Source organism: Saccopteryx bilineata, chromosome 2 (assembly GCF_036850765.1).
Source record: "Saccopteryx bilineata isolate mSacBil1 chromosome 2, mSacBil1_pri_phased_curated, whole genome shotgun sequence".
NCBI lineage: Eukaryota > Metazoa > Chordata > Mammalia > Chiroptera > Emballonuridae > Saccopteryx > Saccopteryx bilineata.
In genome coordinates, this window is record NC_089491.1 from 130,985,845 (window position 1) to 130,999,665 (window position 13,821).

Consider the following 13,821-nt stretch of genomic DNA (forward strand, 5'->3'; position numbering starts at 1 on the left):
AGAGGGAGAGGGAGGAAAGAAGAGAGAAAAGGGAGGGGGAGCAAAGGGGTGGAGAAGCAGATGGGCACTTTTCCTGTGTGCCCTGACTGGGAATCAAACCTGGGACTTCTACATGCTGGGCAATGCTCTACCACTGAGCCAACTGGCAAGGGCCCCACCTCACTCTTAATGTCTTCTTAGACTACTAGAGCCTAAGTCAGTGGTTCTCAAATTTTTTGAAGTCAGGGCGCATTTAAAATCCTAGAAATAATTGTAGACACACTCTATACAAATTTCTCAGAAATGTTATAATATATAAAGTCCAAGCATGCTTTTATGGTAATTATATGACAAAATTAAATTTATTCTGACATTTAAAAACATTTTTGTTACATTTTTTGTTATGCTTTTTAGAATTCATAAAAAAAAAAAGGGATTAAAAAAAAACAACAACAAAGTTATCTTTTTATATATATATAGATACATTCTTAGTAAGATTTAGTCAATTCGGCAGGTCCTGGCACAAATGTGTTAAGTTTTTTCATTCTTGTGTTTATGAGAAACATGAGCCTGATGTGTCCTAGCGATTTCTTCAATGTTTGGGCATATATTTGAAAGGCAAACTCTCACTTCATTGTCAATACACTGAAGAATTCCTTTCTTTTTACTCTTAATTGTGTTGAGGGTAGAAAATCCTAATTCACATAAATAGGATGTTGAAAATTGTAGTAAAATGTTAAAAGCTTTTTTAGCTATTGCCACATATTCTTCTTTTATAGAAATCTAAAAGGCTTCCAGAGACAATTCTTTTTGTTTAATCATCAATCTACAGTCAATGGATATAGCTGCCAGTTCTTCTTCTGTTAATGTTAAACCAAAATTAGTTGAAGCTTCCATGAGTGAATTTCTAATCCAATTGTATTGCTCAGTGTTAAGTGATAGAAAATGCTATATATTAAATTCTGCCCGTCAGCCTTCAAGTCCTAGTTTATTTACACTTAACTTTTGCTTACTTCCAGAATCGGATTCTTCAATATCATGCTTCTTTTTGAGAAATCTATCCATTTTATTTGGGGGTACTTATCTAAAAATAATATAATGATGTGTTAACAAAAAGAGCGGTATTTCCGTAATGAAATGGTATAATAGAGTAACTATATTTATTTTTTATTTGGGTACATGCTGTGAACCAGCGCTGCTAGTAATTCTAGGTCCTAAGTGGGAATGGTGCGGAATTAAGAAAATATGTGGAGTTAAGAACATATGGGGTCGGGAGGGCCCTGTAATTGCTGCTGGCAAGAACAAAGCGTGCCTAAAAACCACATCTTGCTTTTTTTTTATAGGGCAAAGTGGGCAAATCAATGAGATCTTTGATCATGTTTCCAAGGCAACTCAAGAATTTTACCAAGTGCAGCCTGACCAGGCGGCGGCGCAGTGGATAGAGCATCAGACTGAGATACGGAGAACCCAGGTTCGAGACCCTGAGGTTGCCAGCTTGAACGTGGGCTCATCTGGTTTGAGCAAAAGCTCACCAGCTTGGACCCAAGGTCGCTGGCTCGAGCAAGGGGTTACTTGATTTGCTGTGTGGCCCCATGGTCAAGGCACATATGAGAAAGCAATCAATGAACAACTAAGGTGTCGCAATGAAAAACTGAAGATTGATGTTTCTCATCTCTCCTGTTCCTGTCTGCCTGTCCCTATCTATCCCTCTCTCTGACTCTGTCTCTGTTTAAAAAAAAAAAAAAAAAAGAATTTTATCAAGTGCAGAAAACCCCCACCATACATATCATCTTAACTTTACACCGAAGGATAGAAGAAACTTGCCTCCAGTCTTTCTGGGGAACATGGGGGTAGTGTAAACAATCCAGCACCATAGCTTAACAGCCTTTTGCAACCTAATCAGGCAAGTGAGGTGTGGTTTGGGCAGACTGTCAGCTTACAGCCAATTCCCCACACCTCTGTCCCCCCAAAATCTAAACTCCAACAGGCACATATTTCTCTGGAATACCAGAGGGTGCACCTGGAAATCTTCTAGGGCACAGGCTTTGAGAACCACTGGCCTAAGTTTTTATGTCTTTCTCCGGTTCCAATAAGAATTAATCAATATTACTAATTTGAGTATAATTATTTTGAACTACTATTTACATTTCACATTGATTAACTTTTCATGTCCTTGCTAAGAACATTTTGTGTATAATTATTCAATTCAATCCTACAACAGTAGCTGAGAACAGTTAGCTCTCAATAACATGTTATCAGGTGAATGAGTCCTCAAGAGACAGATGCCCTTAGTGAGGAATTAGAGTTGGAAATAGGAATAGCACTTTAAAATTATGTAAAGGTAGCCAATGATGAGAACTGGTAAACACAAATCATTGAACAATTACCTTCTGAGGTGAAATGCAATGTAACAAGACTGAGGCAGAACTGAAAACAGCTGAGGAAAGATCATGCTGGACAGAAAGTAGTTGTAAGTACCAAAACTCAAAAGTGACATAGGACTTGTTGGGTCACGATCCGAAAAAAGGCCAGTACTGTACATCCACTATATTTAATTTAAAAATACAAAAAAGTCCAGTATGGCTAGAGCTTAGTGGAAGGACGTAAACTTGTGAAGTAATAAGCAAGAATTGAATCTGGTTTTTATTTTAAGTCTCTGGGGGGTAAATTGGGACTGTAGGATATCACATGATCTGATTTACATTTTTAAAAGATGACTTTGTCTTCTGGGTGGAGACTGAGGTAAAAGAAGGACAAAAATGGAAACAAGTTAGGAAGCTCCTGTAGGAATCCAGACAACAACAGCTGATTGTAGCTTCAAAAAGGACCCTATCACAGAAACACAGAATTTTAGAACTCAAAAGACCTTGCAAGTCATTCAATCAAACTTTTTCTATATAGAGAAGTTAACTTGTTCAAGGTTTCCTGGCCAGAGCCAGCGAGACAACTGAAACTTAGGACACCCAGGTCAAAGTTATCACCACTATGTGTAGAATCAAAGGTTTAACAACCAACCAAAATTAGCATATCATTTTTCAGATTTATCCCTCATGCTCAAAGTAATCAGCTATAACTTATGAGTAAAATGAAATGTGTTCTATTTGAGCACAGAAAAGTGTGTAACAGGACTTGTTGGGGAGTAAAATGTGCAAGTACTCTCAACTCACAGTGCTTTGTGATGAAACTTTTAATACCATAATCTGTTAGACAGTATCAACTTATCTTCACACAGGACCTTCTGGTGGACAGGATCTATCATGAGAGCATCACAAGTGCTTTTAAAAGAGAAGTTTGTCGCCTGACCAGGCAGTGGCGCAGTGGATAGAGCGTCGGACTGGGATGCGGAAGACCCAGGTTCGAGACCCCGAGGTCACCAGCTTGAGCGCGGGCTCATCTGGTTTGAGCAAAAGCTCACCAGCTTGAAACCAAGGTCGCTGGCTCCAGCAAGGGGTTACTTGGTCTGCTGAAGGCCCGCGGTCAAGGCACATATGAGAAAGCAATCAATGAACAACTAAGGTGTTGCAACGCACAATGAAAAACTAATGATTGATGCTTCTCATCTCTCTCCATTCCTGCCTGTCCCTGTCTATCCCTCTCTCTGACTCACTCTCTGTCTCTGTAAAAAAAAAAAAAAAAAAAAAAAAGAGAAGTTTGTCATTCCTGTTCAAACCAGAACTCTAAATTAAAGAGTGGTAACAGTAGCCCAGCTCATTGGAACAAGACCCTCTTATCATCCTTACTCTTTCCTGCCGTCTCACCTCTACATTGTTTATCATCACCACCATCACTTTCATGTAAACAATACAAAAATGTTATTAATGTTCTGTTGTTAAAAGCTTGCAAATTCGTCTTCTCTTTGTTAAAAGATGAAGTAAGGTGACTGGACTCTTGGAAGACAAAAACAAGCTTAAATATAAAAATCCTGAAATAGACAAAATTTCAAACAACTTTTTTTTTAAACTAGCTGCTAAAACTGCGTAAGCAATAGCCAGGGGTAACCATGTGACTAATTTGGATGTTCTGGACATAACATATGATCTCAGTTATGTTCCCCAGTTCAGAACAGACAGAGAAGCCTACCAGTTAATTATTTAATATAGGGAGAACCAGAGCTGCTTATTAAATTCCCTTCCTTACTGTGGGATTAAGCACCACCAGGCTTGTTGTTCTATGTTTAATCTCTGAAGAGACCCTGAAATTAGCAGTTTTACACTGACTCCTCCTTATACCACACTCCACACCCCTTTCTCTTCCTCCAAAGTCAATTCTGTTCTTTCAAGTAGTGATGCGCAGACTCAATACCCTCTCTTTCCTCCCAGAGAACACATCAATTATATCCCTAGGGAAATAAATGGCACTAAATTTGTAAGAAATTGAGTACAGTATAAACTATAATTTACCTTCTTCCATAATCTTAAATTTATTACCTGAACCAAATGCACATTAGCCTAAAAATCCTTTAAAATTGGAAGCTGTCCTATGACAAGAGGTTTATAAAGTTGTTTAACAAAAATTGCTACAACTGTTCTTAAACATGATAAAACTACTATCCAAGTGATCCATTATCACTTATTTTATTAAACTAGAATTGGAAAAAGTCCATAGCTTCATGATAAAAAAGCTACCACGTATCTTAAAATTGTGAAAGTCAACTATTATCTTAAAAATCTGCTCCCTTGAGGTTAGGCCAAAACTTAGACACACATGCAATTTACCTATGAGTAATTAGGTATACAAAACAAGAATTAAAACAAACAAACAAAGGATTAAAAGAAAAACAATTACCTAATCCATCACTGTGATTAAAAGTTGAATAGACTATTCAAAAGACTGCAAACTGAGGCCCTGGCTGGTTGGCTCAGTGGCAGAGTGTTGGCCTGGCGTGCAGGAGTCCTGGGTTCGATTCCCGGCCAGGGCACACAGGAGAAGCGCCCATCTGCTTCTCCACTCCTCCCCCTCTCTTTCCTCTCTTTCTCTTCCCCTCCTGCAGCCAAGGCTCCACTGGAGCAAAGTTGGCCCGGGCACTGGGGATGGCTCCATGGCCTCTGCCTCAGGCACTAGAGTGGCTCTGGTCGCAACAGAGCGATGCCCCAGATGGGCAGAGCATCGCCCCCTGGTGGGGATGCCGGGTGGATCCTGGTCGGGTGCATGTGGGAGTCTATCTGACTGCCTCCCCGTTTCCAACTTTGGGGGGAAAAAAAAAAAAAAGCCTGCAAACTGAATGACAGTAAATACATTTATTTGCAATAAAACTAAAAGTGTTGCTTATTTAGCTGTTTAATAAATCAGTCACCTAAAATTTAAAAACCATGTATAAAAAGACTACACAGAAATTAAACCTAAAATGTTTCTATATTAAGAGATTTCAAGATAAAGCACAGGAAAACACTGCCTCACATTTATCTAGTTCTTATACTTCTCTTTCCCTCCAAAAACAAACAAACAAAATAAATCAAAAGTGATGTTAAACACTCAGAGCACAGCATGGAAAAATAAGCAATACCAAAAGAAAAAAGTGAATAACCAGACAGACAGTGGGACTATCTTATTAATAGCCTTTTCAGGTAAATGTGGATATTTTCCCTTTATATTACAACAAGAGCTGACAATTGGTTGCAACATATGGGAATAAGAAACGATATCAATAAACTTTATGTTCTCTTTAACATTAAAATCCACTAGTCCAACTAAAACTTCGGAAGACTTTCTGGCCCTGACCGCTAACTCAAGTTGATTAGAGCATTGTCCTCATATGCCAAGGTTGTAGGTTCCATTCCTGGTCAGAGAACATACAAGAATCAACCAATGAATGCATAAATAGTGGAACAACACTATTTTGTGGAACAACAAATTGATGTCTCTCTCAAATCAATAAATAAAAAATATTAAAAATTTCTTACACATGTGTAGTTTTGTGATGCATTAGTCACTTGGAAAATATTGGTTCAAAGTTATCCAGATCTTCAAATACTGACATATTTCATTACATATTATTTTTTTTTAAATTTCCATGTTCATGATTATTACCAATATCATCAGGAAAAATCTTTGAAACATTGATAAGTTGTCAAGAGCACAGAGTGACTGGTACAAGTTTTCCAAAACTCTAATTTTTCACTTGAAAACTAGACCTTTGTCACTGACCATAAATATTGTCAATCTTTACCTTAAAGGCTCACTTTACTTTTGAGAAAAACATCAGCCTTATATCCAAATCCAAACAACCAGTTTGTCAGGCATTCTTTCAAGTAAAAATAGTGGTCATGAAATAGCGGCCACTGCAACTTGCAATTCAAATAACCATACAAATCCTTTTCCTAGAGACAACCATGGCAGCAAGAAGTTTTAAGTGTACTTTTCATTTTGTTACAGTACATTAAAACGATGTGTACCAGAATTGAGATTTGATTTAAAAAGGTTTACTTCTTCAAGTGCATTTAGGTGACGGTTTTAAGGTTCATTTATTTATTTATTTATTTTTAATTGTGAGTGCACGGCAGTGAGGAATATAATGATTACTGATACAGTGTGATGCTCTGACCTGATTCATTCTAAGGTGCCAGAAGTTTTACCTACCATTATTTTGTATCACTGGTACAAATTTAACACAGGGAAAAGGCAAATATATCTCAGTATTACTGTAAAAATGGTTTTGTACTTGAAGACTCCCTGAAAATGTCTAGGCAATCTCCAGAATTCCCTGGACCATACTTTGAAAATCACTGAGCTAGACAATTTATTTGTTAAACTGTTCACAATCACAATTATTTTTTCATTCATACCTTAATGGGAATCTTAAATAATCAAATCAACTTCAACTGGGAGTGGCAATGCTACAGAGGAACAAAAGCTTTATAATAAACAAGAACTAACAGCATATTAGTATATTCTTTTATAAGCATTTATGAATAATACTCCATTTAATCCTCAACAACTCAAAGTATATTATGTCATCTTTCCCACTGAGGAAGCAAGGCAGTAGGAAAGATTCCGAAAGGGAAGTACAAATTGTGCCTAAAAATTCTAGTAGGATTACAAGTGACACTAACTTTCTTCTTTATATTTTTTCATATTCTAAATACTTTAACAAAAAAATTAGAAAGACATACATATTTGAAAACTCAACCAGTCTTACCAATACAAATTCAGTATACTATCCCAGTTTAACAATTTTAAGAGTAGAAAATACACATTTATATACTTCATCCCTAACCTTATTATCTATACAGTACAGAATTCAAGATATCCTGACGGATTCCTGAGTTTTGCTATTGTCACCAGAGAGCTTAATAATAAGAATCTTAGAAGCAGCAGCTATATCTGCTTCTTTATGTTATATTAGCAATAGTAATAGTCACACTGCAACCTTAAAACACACACTAACAGTTGGAGGTAATTTGCGTATCATTTTGACTTCTAAAAACTATTAATTAAGTAAAAAGAAGTTATAGTAATAGTCTTTATTAATACTTAGTTTCATTAACTAAAAACTTTTTACAAAGTCATCCAACTTTATTTTTTAGAATAAAGTGACTTCAAAAATGATTTTAATGAGGACAGATTTTAGAAGATACAGATAATTAATTTTTATTTTATGTAACATTTTCCATTTCCTCTTCAGGAGCTTTTGCCAAAAACTGCTATTAAATGGACAAAACAGATTTTCTTCCATCTTTTTTTCCTTCCTACAAGATGAAAGCAACCGATAGAGGTAGCCCACCAACAGTTTCCAATGGGGCAATCATTCAGTTTACTACATATTTTCAAAATAAGATTACTTAACAAAATGCTAAGTTTTAAACATAGGAACAATTTTATTAAAATAATATATTAAAAAAAAACATATTTACTGAAATTTTCAAACCAACTACTAAGAAAATCAGCAACAGCTCTGTGATGTAGTAAAAGTGATGATTTTAAGTCAATGATTTAAAGTAATCAAAATTATTTATAACTTTCAACAGATGCTCTCATCCTTTAAAAAAACATTTAGTCCCCCACCACTGGAAAAAATTACCTACAACTTATTTCATGAGATCAGAATCCAGTTTATATTTAAAAAGTCTCACTGAATAAGTAAATCAGAAAAAACCAGGAACTGCATTACTCCATACGTAGGTGGGACATAAAAACGAGTATAAGAGACATTGATAAGAGTGCGGTGGTTGGGGGGGGGGGGAGGCAGAGGGAAAGGGGGAGGGGCACAAAGAAAACTAGATAGAAGGTGACAGAGGACAATCTGACTTTGGGTGTTGGGTATGCAACATAATTGAATGACAAGATAACCTGGACATGTTTTCTTTGAATATATGTACCCTGATTTATTGATGTCACCCCATTAAAAAAATAAAATTAAAAAATAAATAAAAAGTCTCACTGATAAAGCCTGTATATAGTAACATTAACTACAAAATATAAAACAACATAATTACAAGAGAAACCTCAAGGAACCATTCAATGTAAAACTCAAAAGCAGAACATTAGATAATTACTCTCTATGATCAGAGAGACTAAGATTCTTAATTTAAAAGTGAATATATTTCTAGTACTCAAGTACCTCATATGCAATCAAATGATTTTAAGCATAGTAAGACTCTAGAATATTTTTCTTTAGAATAGAAACCAGATGAAAATTCTGCAATTTTTGTGGCATATATTTTTCTTTTGATAAGTAATTTAAAAATTATTTAAAAACCTGGTCCATTCTTTCTTCTCAATTTTCACTTCTTTTATAAGTTTTAAGCCTCCTTGGAAACATGAGTTTAAAAATTTTTGATCCTCTAGTAATGCAAAGCAAAGACTCTTTCTAAATTGCTACTGAAATAATCAGTTGCTATGTACCCTTAATTTGACTAATATGAGTAATAAACACACCACTGTTAGGCTGTAATCTTTAAGTTAGTGGTACATTTTAATAATTGATTTCAATTTTTAAAAGGCAGCAAAGAAGTTCCCCATAACCTTTCTTCTTTAAAATAGAAATCTAGGACTTAAAAGGATTGCTTTTATAATCAGTACTCTACTAGGTTCAATGAGACTAACAGATTACAGGGTGGGGCAAAAGTAGGTTTACAGTCATTTGTATGGAAAAATACTATAATTAATAAATACAATAAGCTGTTTTGCATACAACTGCAAACCTATTTTTGCCTCACCCTGTATATATTTCAAGCTAGTTTTTACTGCAAATGTATAAATTCATTCTATGTAGATACTGCTTACACTGCATTCAACAGATTTCCAAAGAACTAATAAATGAAGACTTAAGTCCTCAAAAGGTAATTAGTACCTTTCAAAACTATTGTAAAATATCAAAGATGGTGAAAAATACTAGGCTTTCAGCACAAGGATAGGGCATGGTAGTACTCCTGTTTACTGGAAAACCTGTCCTATGTTACAATGAATCATTATCATCAGCCAAAATGTTTCTCAATTAAAAAAAAAAAATCTAAAAAGGTAAACTTCAGGCTCTGCTCAGCGGTTAAGCCTGGGCCCCACATGCCTGGGCCCAACATGTGGAAGTCCCTGGTTTGATTCCCTGTGAGGGCACACAGAAGAAGCGACCACCTGCTTCTCCACCCTCCCCCTTCTCTCTCTTTCCTCCTCTCTGGCAGCCATGCCTCATTGGAGCAAGTTGGCCCTGGGTGCTGAAGATGGCACTATGGCCTCCCCTCAGATGCTAAGATAGCTCAGTTGCCAAGCAATGGAGCAACAGCCCCAGACAGGCAGAGCACTGACCCCTAGTGGGCCTGCCATATGGATCGGGGTGGTGCACATGCAGGAGTCCACGTCTCAGCCTCCCGGCCCCTCACTTAATAATAAAAGGAAATAAGTAAAAAAAAAAGAAAGAAAGAAAAAAGATAAACTTTAGCCTATCTCTAAGACCATACATAGAGTCCTCAAAAAATGATAGTGGGGGGAAAAACAAAAATCAGGGTACTGGTATGTTTTTAGTCAGAACCTTATACAGTCTCAAAAAGTTTAAGAAAGAACAATCTTTATTAAGTTTTTCCAGACCGAACATGTGACACCATTGTCATAATGGAAAAAACAGCTTTTTAGTTCATAAATACTAAACTATTCCCAGTACCAGTTAAACCTAGACAGTACAGATCAATACTCACCCTCTTATCAATACACACACAGGGAAACATTATTTTAAGTCTTTAGGAAAATTATGCATGCATATCAGTAAGATCCTGATATTCAATAATAAAACTGCCTATACTTTTTTAGGGGGGAAAGAAATGACACCTTTGTAAAATCAGCCAAATTCTCTTTGTGTCAGATCCAATTCCACTAATTTTACTCCCTTTACAGATATTTATCAAGTACTTACAACTAAAAAGAAAACTGAACATGAGCAGTTTCTCATCCATATCTTAAAACTTTATATTTAAAACATGTCTCATTAGTTATCATGTTATCCATCTCACAGACCTACCAAGCTTGAATTATATTTGAAGATATACTTGATAAGATCCCTATGTACATGGATCAAGGTTTTCTTTTTATAATCAATTCTTTAGTAGGCCCTCCTCACAAGGTAGCTTCTTGCCATAGGGGCTCACCTCCCCTACATATAACTAAGAGAAAATATTGAAATTCTATATAGTAAAAGAATTGTTTTGAAGATACAATGGAAATCAAGTTGTAATGTTAAAGATTCCAAAGTCATGTGGAAATGTTTCTTTTTGAAGGAATACAAGGTCCTCTTCCAAATATCCTCTTTAAATGTTCATTACAATTAATTCCTAAATCTAAATGCTAAACACTTACTATGTGCACAGGCAAGGTTCTAGGAAAGAAGAATACAGTGGAGAATGAAAGGAATCAAGTCCCTACCCTCACGGTGCTTACACTTAAAGAACTGGTATTGTCTATGTGCAAGGTTCCACGACAGTGCTTTGGGGCATACAAAGAACACATCCTGTCCCTGGAGTTTACAATTTAGTGTAATACATAACAAAAATACATACAAAGATATCAGAAGATAGGAAGTGATAATGTGTCATAGACAGGAAAAGAGATGACTTTCAAAGGCGGGGGTGGGGAGGCAAAAGACAAGAGCATTCCCTTTCATACCCCATTTTAAAATCAAGCCAATTTATTATTGGGCTCTTCAGTTGTATCCTGACACCTGACACATTAAAACCAAACTGGCTACATGTATTTCAAAGATTTATTTTGGGGAATCCTCAAATAAGGCAGCCTCACAATTTACTGTGAATGCCAAACAAGAAAATGCAGGTGAAAACACTGTGTAGTGCAGGGAAGCATGAATGGATTTAAATAAAACCATCCTCAGGGCTGTGTCCTTAAAGTTACTTAAGCTCCTGGGTAGCAATGTCCTCTTAAACGTGAAATGAAACTACCCAAGTGGTTCTTCCACAATATTTGACTAAGGTACCCCCTTTTCTTGGGTATGATGAGAATACCAGCCTCTGTAAATGTATGAAAATGCTGTATTTCTTCCTCTAGATTCCCTATTATGGATAGACTACTCTCCCAAAAATAAGGACCACTAACTACATAGTTTTACCTTATCTTTCCTAGGCCTCAGTTTCCTCCTCCATAAAATGAGAGGGTGGGACTGAATGATTTCAATGGTTCTTTCCGGGCCTTAAAAAGTCCCATGACTCCATTATGACTCAAATACTATACAAGAGTCAGCTTTTGGGAGTGAAATGAACTTGACGTTAAATAATCGGCTTCCCTTTTTATAAGTTACTTCTTACTAAGATAAAGTTCTGTTGAGCAAGTCGAAACAGCATTTTAATTACAAAAAAAGAGGGGGGTGAAAAATAAATTTTCAAGAAGCTTTAAGTTGTAACACTCGGTATCTATTACAGGCTACTAGTAAAACAAAAATTCAAGTACCGAACTAATTTTAAAATATTAAAATTAACCTTCATTTAGTGTCAACTTTCTACCCCGTTAAAATTGTTTTCCGGTTACTGTAAAACAGAGTTGCTTCTGTTCCTAAGTAACAGGAGTTAGCAGGGCAAAAATGTTTTTGCAAACTAATAATTTTCCCAAACTAATAAAGAGAGGCTGGGAGTGGAGCAGGCGAAGGGAAAGCAGTATCATCTGCTTAAACTAGCAAGGCTTCCGAAAGCCATCAGTTTTTTCAGAAGAAGAATCCGGATGGCCCGGTTCACTGGGGGCAGCTTTTAACTAAAATTCAAGGCGCTGACAGCCAGTTTTAGGATTAGACACATCGAGATGGCGAAAAAGAGGACAAACTTCCTGGATTTTCTCTCTTACTGTAAGAGAAAGAGATTTCCTCTGCTGACGGAGGGAAAGGCCCCTTTAACAGTTTTTCTCTACGCGGTGGTGGCTGCCAGACTAGGTGGGGCTCCCTCCGCTGCCGTACTCCTGCCACTTCCCGCAACAAATGGAGCAAACCGGCCCCGTTTCAGGCAAACTTTTTCCCTGTCGGGCTCGAGCCTGCAGGGCGCCGGGGAGTGGTTTCCCCCGAACGCTCCTCGCCCTGGCTCGAGGCTGGGGGAAGCTGGGTCTTCGCAAAAGACAACTTTCTGGTTTCCATCCTAACTTCCACCCATACCCGGGAGGGAACCGAGGCGGCCAGCGAGGGGGTTCCGGGACGGGGACGAGTCCTCCGGGGAGCCGCGCAGACGACAGGCAAGGGGAGAGGCTGCAGCCGCGGGCGGGCTGGAGGGAGCGGGCGCGGGGGGTGGGGGGGTCCTCGGGCTCTCACTTCCTCCGCCATATTTCAGACATTTGACCCCTTCCGCAAAGCGCGCTGTTCCCCCGCGGCGGCGGCAGCGGCTCGCCCCCGCCGGCCCGAGAGGCAGCGCGCCGGCCGGCCGGGCGCCAGGCCTTCGCACCACCTGCCGCGCTCCCGGAGACTGCCGTCTACGCCGCCGGGGCCCCTGACCGCCGCGCGCGCCCCGCCCGGCCCGCGCCGCACCCCACCCGCGCCCCTCAGCCGGCGCTGGGCCCCCGCCCCGTACGGCTGCCGCCGCCACCGCTCCTTTCAGCAGCCACGCACGCACTCTGCGAACCTCTCACGCTGTCACCGGGTCCCCGTAGGCAGCGTTGTCCCGCGCCTCGCGCTCCCTCTGGGTCGCTGCTCCCGGCGCCACGGCTGTCCTGCACTATCGTCGCTCCGGCTGGTTTACACGCCTGACTCTGGGCGAGGTTTGGCGGTGTCGCCTTGACGTCAGGCGTTCAGCCTCGCTCTCGCTTCCGTCCGCGGGCGGGGCGCGGCCCGGGAAGGGGCGGGGCCGAGGGGTGGGGCGAAGGGAGCCGAGGGGCGGAGCACTCCGTGCCGTCGCTGCGCCGGCCGGACACGCGCGGCGCCCTCGCGGCTTCTCCTCGGTGATGTTGCTCTCCGCCCCACCGCCCCTTCAGCCTTTCCTCAGCCTGCTTGCTCGCGGAGCTTTCACGTATCGGCTTGCCGGACGCTGAGGTTTACAGTAGCGCGAAGGACTTAGAAGCCCTCCAAAATTCAAAAGGTGTCTTTAAGGCAAACTGTAGATCAGTCACCAACGCTACCAATCAGCTGGTGCTTGCAGATTCTTTTGTGTTGGGAAAAGTGGATGGAGAAGTAACTGAGAACGCGCAGTTTCCACACCCAGAGCTCCGTGAAGGAGCTTAGGCCAGGGCATAGTCTTTTTTATTCTTTAAATGGTTTTTCTATTGAATTGACAAGTATTTCATCCACTGGTATCATAACCTGTGTGAACTCTTTACAAATTACTTTGCGAAACTCAGTTAACAAATCGATGATCCCAAACTTTGTACTCTGTGCCTAAATCACTTTATATGCGTGAAATAAATTGCATATTTAAATGTACTACTCGGGCACTTTAAAAG

At 39.3% G+C, this 13,821-nt stretch overlaps 1 protein-coding gene across 1 annotated transcript in view; it reads right to left on the reverse strand.

Annotated features, from left to right (window-relative positions):
- Window positions 1-13,163, reverse strand: part of RAP1B (RAP1B, member of RAS oncogene family) — a 54,513-nt gene extending 41,350 nt beyond the window's left edge. Inside the window, exon 1 of the mRNA XM_066257822.1 lies at window positions 13,008-13,163. The gene's annotated coding sequence lies outside the window, so the exon portion shown is untranslated. The remainder of the gene's footprint in view (window positions 1-13,007) is intronic.
- Between the last annotated feature and the right edge of the window lie 658 nt (window positions 13,164-13,821).